The 16011-nt window shown below is 37.4% G+C and overlaps 1 protein-coding gene across 3 annotated transcripts in view; it reads right to left on the bottom strand.

The window, feature by feature from the left end:
- LOC121314619 (F-actin-uncapping protein LRRC16A-like) overlaps window positions 1–16011 on the bottom strand; it is a 255535-nt gene that overhangs the window by 26620 nt on the left and 212904 nt on the right. The gene's annotated exons all lie outside the window — the stretch shown is intronic.

Here is a 16011-nt window from a genome sequence, read left to right as displayed (position 1 = left end):
TCAGGTAAGGCCGCCACTGCGCCCTTACCTGACCCATGTTCTGACAAGGCTTTCCAGCACAGCGCGGTGAGCTGGGAATGTACTTGGTACAGACTTGTTCCAAAGTCGTGTCACTGCTTAACTGGTACTGTAGGCGAGTTCACTTCAGACAACATGTGTAGTCACCAGTGGGTTGCTGAGGATTCAAAAGAGGATTCAAAAACAGCCTACTACATATCCTTTAGAAGTTTAGAAGAGTCACTGTAATAAATGGATAAAAAAGATCTAAAAATAAATAACGTGTCTCACTCCAGATGTGTTAATATTCCAACTATTCTAATTAGCTTTTCCAATTCACATATAATTCTATGACAACATGAAAACAACCATGGTTGTTCTGGTTTTAGACCTCACCTCACCTCACCTGCCCAGTGCTGTCTACACATGTTGTCTGAAGTGAACCCACCTGTTCCAGTTACGCAGTGTGTGCTGGAAAGCCTTGTCAAAACATAGGTCAGGTAAGGGTGGAGTGGCGGACTTAACTGACAATTTCCTGTCTTTTTTCACTTACCGTGAAGTAAAACTTATTTTTTTGAGTTTAATAATGTTTTATTAATGTTGGAAACTAGGTATTGGTTACTGTTAGGTTGAGTAGTTTAGAAACTGTCACAGAAACCTGATGAGGAATTATTTTCCTTTAACTCACTGAAGCCCATCTATTATTTTTTATAATACATGGATATTAGTATCTTTAATAAAAAAAGGACAATAAACGGGTGTTAAGGTTCAAATTGCAAGTTAATTTAATAAATAATAATAACGTAAATTAAGTAAATATTAAAGAATCTTATTTATTTATTTTTTAAATGTAGTGCTCACCAATTATTTTTATTGTTTTCTTCCAAATTTAGTAATGTCCAATTATTTTTTGACTCAGCCCACCGCTACCACTCCTGCGCTGACTCGGCGAAGATGAACACACACTGTCCTCCAAAGGGTATGCTGTCAGCCACCCGCTACTTTACACACTGCAGACTCACCATGCAGCCACCCAGAGCTGCAGTGTTGGAGGAAAACACAGCCCTGAGCAGCTTACAGGCAAGCCCAAAAATGCCCGGTGAGACCACAAGCATCGCTGGTGTGAGGTGAGGTCGCTGGTGGCCGACCTAGCCCTCCCTCCCCCCCGGGCGATACTCGGCCAATTGTGCGCCACCCCTGGGAGCTCCCTAATGATGCATTTATTATTCTATGGTCTAATTAAGCATGTTAAAATTTTCTGAGCAGCATACTTGCTTGGTTCATCCCCTGTGTTTAGAATTCACCAAGGCTTCTCCAATACGCCTCAGGAGGCATTACAAGTCTGTACAATAACTCACCATCCTCTATGCAATCCTATACCAATATAAATGGAGGCATGTTTCGTTCATTAAATACTGAAAACCCAAAGGGGTTAATAGGCAACACAAATGGAAATGGACCACAAAGACATGTAAGCAAGCAGGGAGGCCAAAGAAGAGCGGTACTTACACTGGTGCAGCACAGAGTCTCCATGAAGCAAAGGCAAAAGAAACAAAATGCAAGAGAGAGAGAAGAGACAATGAGGATCAATGGGATGATCAGAGACACAGCAGTACAAATGAAAATCTTCAGAAAAAAAAGATTAGAAAATCAAAATTGCAGCAGATATGTAGCAGTGAAGAGACAAACAACTGCCAAAAAAACCTGTTCAGTTATTATCATAACCTTCATTCCCTGAAATATAAATGCAACCATTACCGAATGGGATATAGCTCTTATTGTTGCAATTACCTGAGCACTTAATTAAAGCTGCTCTTTTAAGAGCCCTGTATGCATCAGATGTCGTTTCTGCCCCCAGGGGATAAACATGACTAGCATAGGACTCAGAGCCACTTTCTCTTCAGGCCTGCTGTGTTGGAGTGAACGCAGCGACCTTGAAGGGTAATGGTTACATTTCTAGTTCAGGGAACCAGAGTTATGATAATAACCTAACATTCCCTTTCAAGTATGAAATGTGACCATTACCGAACGGGATACAACACCCAAGCCATTGCAAGTGAAGGACTTGCAGCACATTAACACCAGAAATCCAAATAATGTGTGTGGCTAACTACCCCAGGACTTAAAGTGGAACACAGAAAGTGTGTTAAAAGGCAGAGTGAGTGGCTGCCCTTAACACCCCCAAAAATAGGGTTCTGCTGATGTGCGACGTGCATTTTGCTTGCAATTCACCTACCTGCTTGGCAGAGGTAATAGCAAGGAAAGCTGTGGGAGATTTCTCTTCATCAAAAGGGTCCTGCAAAAATTGCAGTATATCTGCCATGGGGCAAGTCGTGGGGTCCAGTGCGCACGACTGACACCACGACTGGAAGACACCCCGTTTGTAGACGCTGCCCTGCCTCTCAAGAGAATGTGTGTACACAGAGTGCACAAAAATGGAGCACTGGTAACGGTTTTGGTGCCAAACCGCACCGAACTGGGTCAATGGTACCAATTCTGGTATGAACCAGATTACTGGTACCGACCTTGGTATCAATAAAGGTGACTGGTACCTACCGACCAGGTCTTGGTACAGGCTCTGGTACTGACCAGGTCACTGGTACTGTCTGTGGTTACCGTAGGAGTGCCCTGGTACTGACCTCGGTACCAAACAGGTCACTGGTACCAAGGTACCGATAACATGTCACTGGTACTGTCTCTGGTACGGAGTGGTACCAGCTCTGTACCACGAGGAGTGGCATGCAGGTGAAGACCTGGAAGAGCCACTAGCAACTGTAAGCATGCACTGTTAAAACAGACAGGGGCTGCAGATCGCCTACTAACCAAAAAAATGTAAGAGCCTTAGTTGGCAGGGACACAAAAGCAGACACAGCAATGTCAAAGAGAAATTTTGAACATTCTCCGGTCGAAAAGTCTTCTGCCAATTCGACAGTGCATGTAGCTAAAAAGCAGATATCACTGGCAGCGCTCTTCAGCTGTAGTTTATATATATATACACACACACACACACACACACACACACACACACACACACTATATCGCGGATTTCAGGGTCCAATGTAAATCTGCTATATATCGAGGGCCGCAATATAGCGAGAGACCCATAGTAAAACAAATAGGCTAACAAATACTGTACAACCACTTCCTCGTTTTATCGTGGGCGTCAGGGTCAGGTATAAATCCTCTACGCAACCCGCTTTTTCTCATTTTTGGGATAAAAAACAGCACACCATTTTAATTCGTACAGCGGAGGGTAATTGCTTCTCATCAACTTCAGTCTCCAGTTAATTTCATGAGTCTTCCTCTCCTTTCTCAAATGCACAAACCCGCTGCACTGAAATAATCCATTCACAACAACAACATAGGAGCTTGTTGCTAGGGAGCTGGCACACGTGAACACCTCACCTTTGCCGTTTTTAATCTCTAAGGGTATTTCGTCTTGATCGCCCTTTGCTAGTAATGTACTAATATTGAGCCAACAATCCATTTTTTTTTTTCACGGATTGAAAGCTAAAAATTCATACTCTCACACCAGATCTAACAGCTTGTAAAATTAGACCGCATGGCAATACTTCGGTTTCTGATTGACCATACATTCTGTATTGTGAAATGAACCAATAGTACTTAAGTTCCAATAAACTTTAATCAGTGGCACTGGAACCATTTTTAAAGTAGGGGTGCTGAAAGCCATTGAACAAAACTGTAACCCCTGTATATGATGGAAGCCATGCAAAGCCAGGGGGTGCTGCCGCAAACCCAGCACCCCTAGCTCCAGTGCCCTTGACTTTAATCGGGTCATTGAAAATATCGATTTCCAGGCATGAACACACACACAGGACATAAAATGAGTTAAAGACTTTTAGTTTTTTTAAATATGTATTTTTCTTTTATCCCAAAGACAGACTGCAATAGCTGCCCAACTGTTTATATGACATTTAAACAGGGCTTATTTAAAACGTACATATTTAATATGTAAATTAGTCATGTGTACTGAATGCTATCTCACAGCACATCAGTCTGGGAGGTATGACACAGGCCTGGTTTTTGGAATGGAACCACACAACAGTCTCACATTTTGATTGGTCCATGTCTGTCACATGAATATGTCGCCACACGAGTGGAAAAGCTTGCAGGCATTTTTAACATTACTATCAGAGAGAGAAAGAGCGTGAGAGATCTTTTCAATTCCACAACCTTTCAATTAAAATATAAAGTGGTATTTTGCTGTATTAATATAACAACCTATGGGTTATTACTTTATATGAATTAGCAAGTTATGCACAAATGTAAGATTTTGTAGTTTTTTTTTTCTGTAGTGGTGTACTGTTTTCTTTCAAATAGCATATATCTGTAATCGTTTGCGCGATGTATTTTAATATCAAATATATACACTATTGCAGTTTTGTTACAGGATACATTAGTTTATAACTAATGTAATCACAGTTTTAAATATAGGGTGCCCTTGTTTTCATTTACGTCCCAAATTCTGGGCTGCTCTGGTCCCATTCAAATGGTTCTAGCCTCAGGGGACCAGACTGAATGTAACATGTCCAGTTTTGTAGCAATTCTTTGCAAAAAAAATCAGGGTGTTCTGCCCCATTCATGTCTATGGCAAAGTTGAAAAACACATTGTCATGCATATCTCTTGAACCCGAGCACGTAGAGCCACCATTGAGAGTGACATAGACTCAGGAGCGCCCCAAACCACCTCCGAAAACGGCACAGTGGTTCACCCAAAAACTCGAGTCATGAAGAAAAAAATTATTTTGCTGAGCCATCCTGGCACCTAGAACCATGGAAACGATGACTCCTTGTGCAGGGGCCCCACCGCAAAAAAAGAAAAGTTCCTAATCTCCACAGAACCAGAGAGACTTCCTGTCAAAAATGTCCAAAAACTACCCTTCTCAGAGTCATATCTGAATGACCTGGGGCCTAGAACCTGGGTTGAACTTCCTAGGGTCATGTCTGGGGCCCCTCTTTCACAGGGAGCCATCAGTTTTGAAATGTTACATTTTCAACAAATTTCACATTTTCAGCATGATGGCATGTCAAGGTTGGATTTCCAATAGCTTTTGAGCTCCAGGTTGGTAAAAAAAGTGTAAATTGGGGGGATCAATTTTTTACCAATTTTAAAATCTTGGGGACCCCTGAAACCCAAGATATAGCACCCTGAAAATATCTATAGGAAATCCCATTATAAAACACCTTTGGGGCAACGGCCGCCATCTTGCGGCGGGGTGGTGTACGAACCTGTGACTTGTGATTTTCTTTAGTTGAGAGTCATGTGCGCATGAGGAGAGTGCTCCTTACTTCCTTGCCCCAGGGATCGTGGAGATATGAGGTATGATGAGACCACCCCTCCCTATGGCAAATCCCATTATATAAAAAAAATTAAATCGGCCCAGAATTTGGGACATTATCTGCAAGCCAAATCGGCTCAGGATTTGGTACGTAAATGCAAACAGGGCCAGCCTATATTTAAAACTGTGATTACATTAGTTATAAATGAATGTATCCTGTAACAAAACTGTAATAGTGTATATATTTGATACTAAAATACATCACGCAAATGATTATAGATAAATGCTATTTGAAAGAAAACAGTACACCACAGAAAAAAAAAATTAAAAATTCTTACATTAGTGCATAACATGATAATTCATATAAAGTAATAACCCATAGTTTGTTATATTCGTACAGAAAAATACCACTTTATATTTTAATTGAAAGGTTGTGGAAAGCAGATCTCTCGCTCTCTTTCTCTGATTGCAATGTAAAAATGCCTGCAAGCTTTTCCACTTGTGTGATGACATATTCATGTGACAGACAAAATGCGAGACTGATGCGGTTCCATCCCAAAAACCGGGCCTGTGTCATACCTCCAGTCTGGTGTTAGTGATTAAATGTTGATTACAAGACAAAAGTTTGCAATAGATTGGCAAGTGGTACTAAATAAAATGTATTATCCACCATTTCAGAATTTTTCTGGGGTACCCCAGTCTGGAAACCTCTGCTTTACAAGAAACCACACTACCAACAGATACAGTTTAATAGTAATAGTATTTAAATGCCATTGTCCTGACTGGTAAATTCTTACCTTCCAGCTGCCCCTTTATTTTGACAACTTCCATTCTTAGCTCCCAAGTAAATAATTTGGACAGTTTTCAAAACAGTGTTTGCTTTATTTTTACATCACACGTTGATGCTGTTGATATGATAAATGTGTATATCTGCTTCAGATACTATATTTAATTTTTTTCAAGGTCAAACGATAGCCCGTGTTACACAGAACACTAAAAATAAAAAGTAAAATATACAATATGTGTTTTGTTGGTTTTGTGGATTTGCTATATTTTAACATATTTTAATACTGCATATAATGATATGGCTTTGAAAATGTTACTTACCAAAACCGTGATTTTACATGAACTGTTTTACATAATCATTTCCTTTATTCCGATTCCAGTGGTGTTTTCTGAATGCAAGATGTATTGTAGGCATATATACAGTGCTGTATAAAATCACATACACTGTGTGTGTGTGTGTGTGTGTGTGTGTGTATGTATATATCTCATAACACATACTGAATTATTTTGGAACTGAATTTGAGCTTTTTTTGTCATATAAAAGACAAATTTCACATACTTTATAATGTTACCGTATGATACTTTTAAATTTTTTTTTAATCAATTTTGCAGTTTTTGTTTTACAAATCTACTGCTCTTTGTCTATAAACTGTACTGTAGTACGCAGAAGTACACATTTGTCCCATTCACTTCCTAGGTCACTTCATATCTCCAAACATAAGACAGACGATTTGTCTAGCAAAGAGAAAGTTTACAGCAGATTAATTTCACAGTATTTGTAAGCACAAATGTAATAGTCTACATTTCAACAGTCACCGTCAAAGCGGATTACTTATTCTTCCAGTAGTAATGGTCAGGTGTAACAGGGATACAAGGTTATATTTGTGCCAGGCCGTGTTGTTAACAAGCCTGATGTCGTTGTCCAGGCTTTACAGTGAAACTGACTGTAACGTGGGAGGGTGTGCGCGCATTCTACTGGACTGGAGAATAAGGGCATGTGAGTTGAATTATGAAAACGCAAGTGTAAACAAAAAAGTGAAAAAGATTAGACCTGTCATTAGACATGTCATGTTAATACAAAATGCATGAATTTACTGCGTATTGGGATTGGGTCTGGTCTGGGAAGGGTGACACACAAGCACATTAAGAGCAATTCAGCTGGACTTTTTTTTTTTTTCAGGGGGGCATTGGCACGGCCCAGCGTGAACACTACTTTGGATGTTAATTTATTATTTTGTTTTGTGTGTTCACAATGGACACTGCAATTTCTTACTTGTAGAGATTATGTAAAACCCTTTTATTGTAGTTGACCGATAATGTCACGTTTTATATATGTATTTTTTAAAGGTAACAACTTTTATTTGAGTGTTTTTCACCTACAAATGTGCTGTTCATGATGTGGTTTTGCACTATATAATGCAGGTTTAAAGTTTAACGTTTGTTTTGTGAAAAGATTTGAAATGACTAAACAGTGAACATACTGCAACAACTTTGAATTGTATTTCACTAGTTATTAAGTATATTAATTGCACTTCTTGATTCTTTAGCGTGACTGTGTGTTGTGCACCACCTTTGATTTTAAGCATGCCTAATTATAAACGTAATCCATCTACCTAATGTTAATAATATTCCCTCTGCAATAATGCAATAATGCCATAATGCGCACCCCACACACACTTTTGCCTTGAAATCCTGTTAGTCAATTTGACTCGGCAGAATCTCGCATATGAAAAGGCACTAGCAAGAAATTATATTGACTTTCGAAGTGATGAGCAGCAAGGAAGAGAGCATGAAAAGAAGGGACCAAATCCCAGGGAAGGGGCAGGGAGAGGTGCCAGCTTTGAGCAACACAGAAGGTCGCAGAGTGGACTAGGCTAAGAAGAATTATATGTTTAAATTAATATGTCATGGGCTCCCGAGTGGCACATCTGATAAAGGCACTCCGCGAGGAGTGCAGGACGCGCCCTATAGCCTGGAGGTCGCTGGTTTGGGTCCAGGCTACTCCACTGGTTCACAGGGGGCGGCGCACAATTGGCTGAGCGCCATCTGGGTGGGGAGGGTCTAGGTTGGCCAGGGTGTCCTCGGCTCACCGAGCACCAGCAACACCTGTAGACTGGCTGGGCACCCGCAGGCCTGTAAGATACCCGGAGCTGCGTGGTCCTCCAACGCTGTAGCTCTGAAGTGGTTACATGGAGGGCCCGCATAGTGAAAAGAAGCGGACAGTTGACAGCACACGTTTTGGAGGACGCGTGTGTCTGTCTTCGTCCCAACCGAGTCGACGCGAGGGCAGCAGCGGTGAGCCGGGTTGAAATAAAAATAACACTATGTAACACAATTTTTGTTCCTGGGTAGTAAGTGTTATTTCCTAATTGCTTATGCCTCAAAAGTATAGAAAATGGCTATTATTCCCCACAAACTTTGTTTTTGTGACAGGACAGTGATATTTCAAAATATCACTATTTCCAATGGGAAAACGGGCAAATGTGTGTCTTTTCGTTCACATAAAGTCAGAAAAAAACAACATATGAATCCAAATTAACATGTATTTATACTAAAGTAATACAAAAATGACTACAAAAGATTTAGAAGTGAGTAGTTTTTCGAGATTTACGATTATACAGTAAATACAGTAAATAAGCAATTAGGAAATAACACTTATTACCCAGGAACAAAAAAAAAAAAAAATTGTTACACGGTGTAATTGGACATTTCAAATGAGAAAAAATAATTGCCGTTTCCAAACTTAAAAATAAATAAATAAATAAATAAATAAATCATTGCCTTAGTTTTAACTAAAAGTCAGAGCTCACTCCTTCTCAGGCAGGCTGAAAGCCCTTGCTACAGCCATGTTTTTCCCTGGGGGCGTTCGGGGCTCTTAAAGGAGCATCTTTGATAAAAGTGCTCATGTAATTCGAGCTATAAGATATATCCCATTCGGTAATGGTTACATTTCGTACTTGAAAGGGAAGTGGTTAAAAGACTGAGTTTTGATCAGAGCTTATAGTGTGACAGGGCTGTTTCTCATGCAAACACTGCCGGTACTGTAAAGGATGGATTAATTCTTTGAGTACAACCAAGCAAGTTAAAAACAGGTAATTTGTGGTATTATGATACCAAAACAAAGTTCTTCACCTCAAAAGTTATTTTAACAACTGGCCTTCTATATTAAACTTGTTACCTCAATACCATACCATGTGTATTTACTTGGTGTAATTCTAAATCATCAGCAAATTACATTTTAACCAAATTACTTTTATTCTGTGGATGGAAGGCCTCCAATTCCACCGAGTAGTTGATATGGAAGCAGAAATGACAGCCTTCAAATTAATCTGCCATTACATTTGAGGTTGGTTCATACATCAGACTCCGACATAATTTCTGGTCGGAGGTGAGGGTCTCGGACCCTGTGCGACAGGTCGGAATTAAATGTAGTGCAATTTAGGAAAGTTAAACCTGCCATGTTGCATATCAACCAGCAAGGTCATCATTGTGCTGCCTTTCCATAATTCACAAACAAGAAAGCATTTTCAAATTCCAAGTATTACCATCTAAATAAAGTTAGTGCAACTTATTTCAATACATTTTTTAAAACAGTTAGTGTTATGTTTGGTATGTATTATATATATATATATATATATATATATATATATATATATATATATATATATATATATATATATATATATATATATATATATATATATATATATATTAAATGGTTTTGTTTTTACATTTTTCGATGTCTAGACTGGGGGTCCATGTATTTTTAGAATGCTTCCTGAAACGGAAAAAATTAAAATGTGATCTTGTTTACATCCACCACTTACATTGAAGGTATTTTCAAATGATGCCGCTTGATGATGTCGTCATTACAGCACAGTGTCAGCACATCTTTAGTTTACAAAGTACGCATGCTTAGACTATTGCCCTGCTGTTTCATACAAGTGTAAACACACCGTTTCGGAATCATATCGGAAGGATTCCGGAAAGCAAGTGTAAACGCATACAGTAGCATGTGCCAAGCCGCAGTTTAACATGCCCACACAAACATTAAGTGAAACCTTAATCATCATGGTAAAAAAAGTTCACCAAGTCAATATTCCAAGTGTAATGAATTTACTCTTGGGCAGATACAGATTGCTTTTGAAATTGAAAATACAAATACTTGCTACACTGGAGTGCACAATGCCTTAGAAAATTACTGAGGATCTTTATTACTATATAGAAACACGTTCCTTCTGATCTTTCACGTTCAAGTAAAGTTTTCATTGGTTAACACCAACAGCCATACATATATCAGTGTGTTATTGCAAATTGACCAACAGGATTTCAGTTAGTTTCTGAGGTGCGATCGAAGGTGATTGAACAAATATGAAAATGTACAAATGTCCGACTCGCAGATAACTAGTAAAAAGTCAAGTAGCGTGTTGTCTCATTGGGTTGTAGATTTCAGTTCAAGATCAGAGGAAGATTTTGAGGGGTTTACTACACACAGACAGGAACCATTCTGACTGGCTCTTCAAGGCAGGTTGTTATAATATTGATGCTCTGTCCTTTCTTGTCTTTTCTGGGGTGACAATACTAAGTAAATACGACCAAATGATCAGAAAGCATCCTAATAAAGCAAAATATCTTGATGCCTACTTACTTGTTGGAAATGAAACATTTTTTGGAAATTAGCCTGTCAATGGAGCATTGTGTGGTGAAGAGGTGATACTGGTTGTATTGGTCGTTGAAGCTATTTCTGTTTGACACTCCTGGTAATGAATAGAAATTGGTTTACAGAGAAACAGGCATTTCTGCATGTGGTTGATGAAGAGACGGTACAAAAATCCAACAAGCTAAACAAGGTTCTGCCACTGATAAACAAGCTAATAACACATTTTCAGCATCATTATGTGCCTGAATGGAAGCTGTCCATTGATGAGGGAATGGTTCCAACAAAAACTATTGGGGTTCAAACAAAATATGAAAGATAAGCCTGTGAAGTTTGGGATCAAATCTTTTCAGCTTTGTGAATCGAACACAGGGTCGTTTAAAATGTTGAGATTTACACAGGGCTAAGAGAGAAGATTTTGGGAGCGCGGTTTTATGGACGACACTTCTGCCCGGCACTGTAAGATTATGTAAAGTTCATGTAAAAACAACATTGTTAATATTACAAATCATGCAAAACAATTTAATACTGTATATAACTATTTTGATTATTTTACAAGTATTAATGTTTCTAAGAAAAACATATTACTTAAACCAAAGGAAGACTAATGTCCAATTGTTTGTTACCAGATAAGTTTCTTCAGTTTTTAAAGTATTTTTGATTGAGTGGATGGATTACTATTTACTGTGTATATTAACTGTTGGGATTTATAACATATCTGAAGCAGTGCTGCAATTATACATAATAATAATAATAATAATAATAATAATAATAAGCATTGCCTTAGTTTTAACTAAAGTCAGACTCTAATTAATTATTATTATTAAAGGATCAATGTTACTTTTGTGTAGACTAGTGTGTAGTCAACACATCAATAAATGCTTGAAATCTAGGTATAGTAGGTCTACATTTCTCAGTTAAAACTAAACATGTTTAGTTAGATTTTTTATTGTTTCACAAGTCATGTGTAATGGGCAGAAAGGGGTTCAGCCTGAAATTCGACCTCCCGACACTAGGAGGCACTGAGCCAACAAGGAGCATCCTTCACTAGGATATGCAGGAAGGACTTGTGGAGGAAAATCTAACTGCCAACCGGGGAAATAGAAAAGGGAAAACCCCTGCAATCACCACCCTTGGATCCTGTACTGTGTATTTTGTTTGGTTTGTTCTTGCTGCACCTCCCCAGTCAGCCTGTGCCCCCACTACTTGTAAATACTGCACCAAAACCACTTCAATAAATATTTGTTTATTTTTCACTATAAACGCCTTGGACTTGTATTTCTGCACCTGACCACTCACTGCTTGTTTATCGTCTTTAACAACTTTCCTGTTTGAACAACTTTATTTTGCAGCGTGTTGAGAGTGGCGCTGGGGGTACCAATTCAAGACCATATGTATATGCTATTTCAATGAGTCAACGAGGGAATGTCGCTAATTTATGTTTGGGGCCCGTAATACCGTACTAAACTAAAAAATATATATATATATATATATATATATATATATAAATATATATATATAATAATATAATATAATATAAATTGTTTACTTAATGAATGTTATTTTAAGTTTTCGTTAGGGGCTGGTGTAGTGTTTGTTCGTGGTAGTGTAACCAACATTCTAATTCCAGACGCTGAGTGTTTATAGAGTTAAGTGAAAGGTGCAGAAATATTACCTGAATGACTGTTAAACATTGTGAAGAACTAGTGTTGGACAACAACAGCATTTTCAGTTATCGATTATTGGCTGTAAATTATCATGATAAAGCATGATTATAGGCTGAATAAATAGAATATATACAATTTCTTCTTACTGCCAAATTGTTTGTTTAAAAAAAAAACTTAAATAACACAACCAAATTTAAGTTTGTTTGGTAGCTTTTCAAATATAGGCTACACAATAAAAAATAAATCAGTGTTTCAAACAATGCTTTCCAGTTCATACAAGTTCTAAATTGTAATTAAAAAAACATCAGCTGTTGGACAATTTCAGCAGAATATTTCATAAAAATGGAAATGTGTTATAAATATTGTGTATACATTTCATCCATTGTTTCGAGTGCTGTTCTCTTTGCCGAACTGTAGAACAGTCTTTATTTACTGCACTTCTACACTGTTGAAAGATAACTGCCTTCTTGTTTGACACACAGACAGCAATGACTGTCCTTATAATCATTCAAAAATCAGTTTGATCGATTGTTCACATTCCAAACACAGATTGTATGTTACTGTAACCCCTGGTTGGGATCTTTATATACATACAGCACTTGCTAATTCATTTTTTAACCTAAAAAGTAGGGTTGCAACCATTATAACATAATTATTAATTAATACGTACAATTTATTACTTGCAACCTTTTTTGCACAATGCAGGGTACCCCGGTGTATCTTTCTAACATTTGTTCCCCTGGTCCCACCCCGGTGTGTTGAAAAGAACCATTATTCAACTAAATACTTCAGACTGGGTGAACATCTGTTTGTAAACTAAAGATAAACGAGAGGTTTCTCCGATTTGTGTCTGTGTGCTGTGACCTTTCAACTCTTGATTTTTAAGGGGTAGTCTTGTAATCTACTCAAATCAAAACAGTTATTTGCCAGTTATATTTTTCATAAATATATTGGTTAAATAAGTACATTTACGACGGATGCCAACAAAGAATAGGAACACAGTACATTTTAGAGGCATCTGTTTTACCTTATTGACCGGTGTGAAAGCCTCCATAAGTACAGTTATTCTAAAAAAAATGAATGTTTCTCCTGCTTTGAGCTGCTATTACCCACAAATGTATCATGTTGATTAAAGGACGATAATATGATTAACGATAATAATTTTTCAACGCACTACAATAATCTATGCAAAAACAATATCAATAATATCATGATAATCGTATGAAGAACACCACTAGTTTTCTTTCAACGTAGCCACCAGCTACACATGATGATGGCCCTGATTAATGATTCCCTGAGGCTGAAAAATCATAATACAAACTGCTATAGTTTGGATGCAAGAAAAGGTGCAAAGCACATTGTAAATGTGTAAGGGCAGCACGAAAGTGCACTACACTGTGTGACTGAAGTGGTGAATGCTACTGTGATGACCTGTAAATTGTTTAGTGCAGGGGTGGAATTCTCAACAAAGAAGTGCAGGTACTCATACACACAGCGGGGTGGAGCATACCTGTGGTTCAATTTTTTGTTTTTCTTCCTACATGTAAACATTAAAACAATTTAGACAATTTGAATGGCAATGAATAAATAATTCTAAAATGTATAGCTGTTACGGTAAAAGTCTGGATATTGAGAAATCTTAAGATTTACTGGTAAATGTCCGAAATAAACATGATAACGCTTTACTGCGGACATAAAGGTAAATGTCAAGAATATAACGCTTTACTGCGCTTTACAGGTAAATGTCAAGAATAACCAAATGCCTTTGGCTAATGATCCAATGTCTTGCTAATCGCTTCCACACATTTATTTAGTTGCCAACATGACTGGGAAAATGTTTCTAAGCAGTCTCTTTTTCGTGGGCGAGGTTAAAACAATGTTTGTGCAGTTGAACGAGTTCCAACAAAAAATGCTTTTGTAAGGCTTCATTGTCTGTCTTTGTGGCGTTTTGGGTCATAAGCAAAGAATGATTATCTGTTGAAAAAAATGAAGGTCCTAAATTTTTTAATTTGCATTTAATTTAAGAGAGTACATATGAAGTACAATATCCTTTAGCAAAATTGTGATTTGTTTTATATGCAAATTTACCAGAATGTTGGCTGTTCTACAAAAGTGGTTCACAATATTGTTCAGTAACATGTTGAACTAATTTAAATTGCTCAATTGTGCATTACTGTAAGAACATGAATGATTATTTTGTTAATGGAAAATGAGTATGCAGAAATACATGTTAAACCTTAAATGATAAGTATTAAGAAATATTCCACTGTTCTGCAACTGCAATAGAGAGGGAGGTTTGTTTCAAGATATCCTAAAGGGGTGATGTTATAAAAAAAAGTATACAAAAATGAAAAAATATAGACTGCACAATAGGAGCTGAAATACCCCTCTATTTTTAATGTAACAGGCACTACTCTTAAAAAATGATGTACTTGACTTTTATTCTCCATAGTCCTCATCATACTTTCCAGATGCTGGGTACTCACCTACAACAGGACCTGGCCATGCTACATCGATAGACTTTGATTAGAACATATATCTCTGTTATTTCATTTGTGTCAATGTATTACTTATACTACAATAATATATTTTCTGTGCTTCTCTGTTGTGTTGCTGTTTAGATGAATTGCCATGAACTATTCTAGAAAAAAAAATACTCATGAAAAGGCTTCTCAAAACTGAACAAGAGGAAATGTGATGGAATTGTCAGTGTACACTGTTCACCTTCAATACATTTATCATCATAGTGTGATTTTCTTCCCCTACATACTTTCTGTCAATCAGCTTTGAGAAGTCTTTTCATGAGAATTATTTTAAAACAGATTTGCTAGTCAGCATGGCAAATACTTTAATTATTTTAAAAAACTCAAAGTTCCAGTTTTTATAATGTTATATTGATATTTTCCCAATGTAATAAAATATGCTTTTAATATAGCTATAGACAGTGTATACATAGTATAGTACTACATTAAATTAAGAAGATAGAGCATTTCAAAAGGAATTCCTTTTAAAAGACAGGTAACTGTCGATACTCACGTAACCTAGGTTCACCGAAGGAAGCCGACATTCATCACAAATTTCATTTTATTTTGACCAACAGGAGGATGTTGAACTTCTTGTACTGCTAATAGCAAGTAAGCTGCAAACTACCGGCCATTTTAATGTAATCTTTTACAACACATGACGCTGAACCCAAGAAATACCACTACTAGCAAGATACTGCAAACAACTGGAAGCGTCTATTTTGTTGGCATACAAATAGACAGCTTCCAGCAAAAATGATCAAGATTTGAAATTTTAATTTATCTCGCCATATTTTACCTATGTGCTTGAAATAATAGATAACAACCTTTACTTTCCTTATTATTGTTATTTTTATTATTATTTATTTTAGTAGACAGGACTATCAGCATGACAAGACTTACTATACATTTTATGCAGTTTTACTTTTCTTGTTCTGGTCTGCGTGGACAGCAGCCACATTGTTGTTGGGTAACTGCATTATAACTAATGCCTCTTGTTACTATGTTAACTGTATTTTCTGTATATCTTAACTTCATGCCATATGTTGCTCACATCTGGCTAGTTTTGCCTTCCACAGGAT

The sequence above is a fragment of the Polyodon spathula genome, chromosome 4, assembly GCF_017654505.1.
Source record: "Polyodon spathula isolate WHYD16114869_AA chromosome 4, ASM1765450v1, whole genome shotgun sequence".
Classification (NCBI taxonomy): Eukaryota; Metazoa; Chordata; class Actinopteri; order Acipenseriformes; family Polyodontidae; genus Polyodon; species Polyodon spathula.
This window is presented reverse-complemented; position numbering and strand designations above follow the sequence as displayed.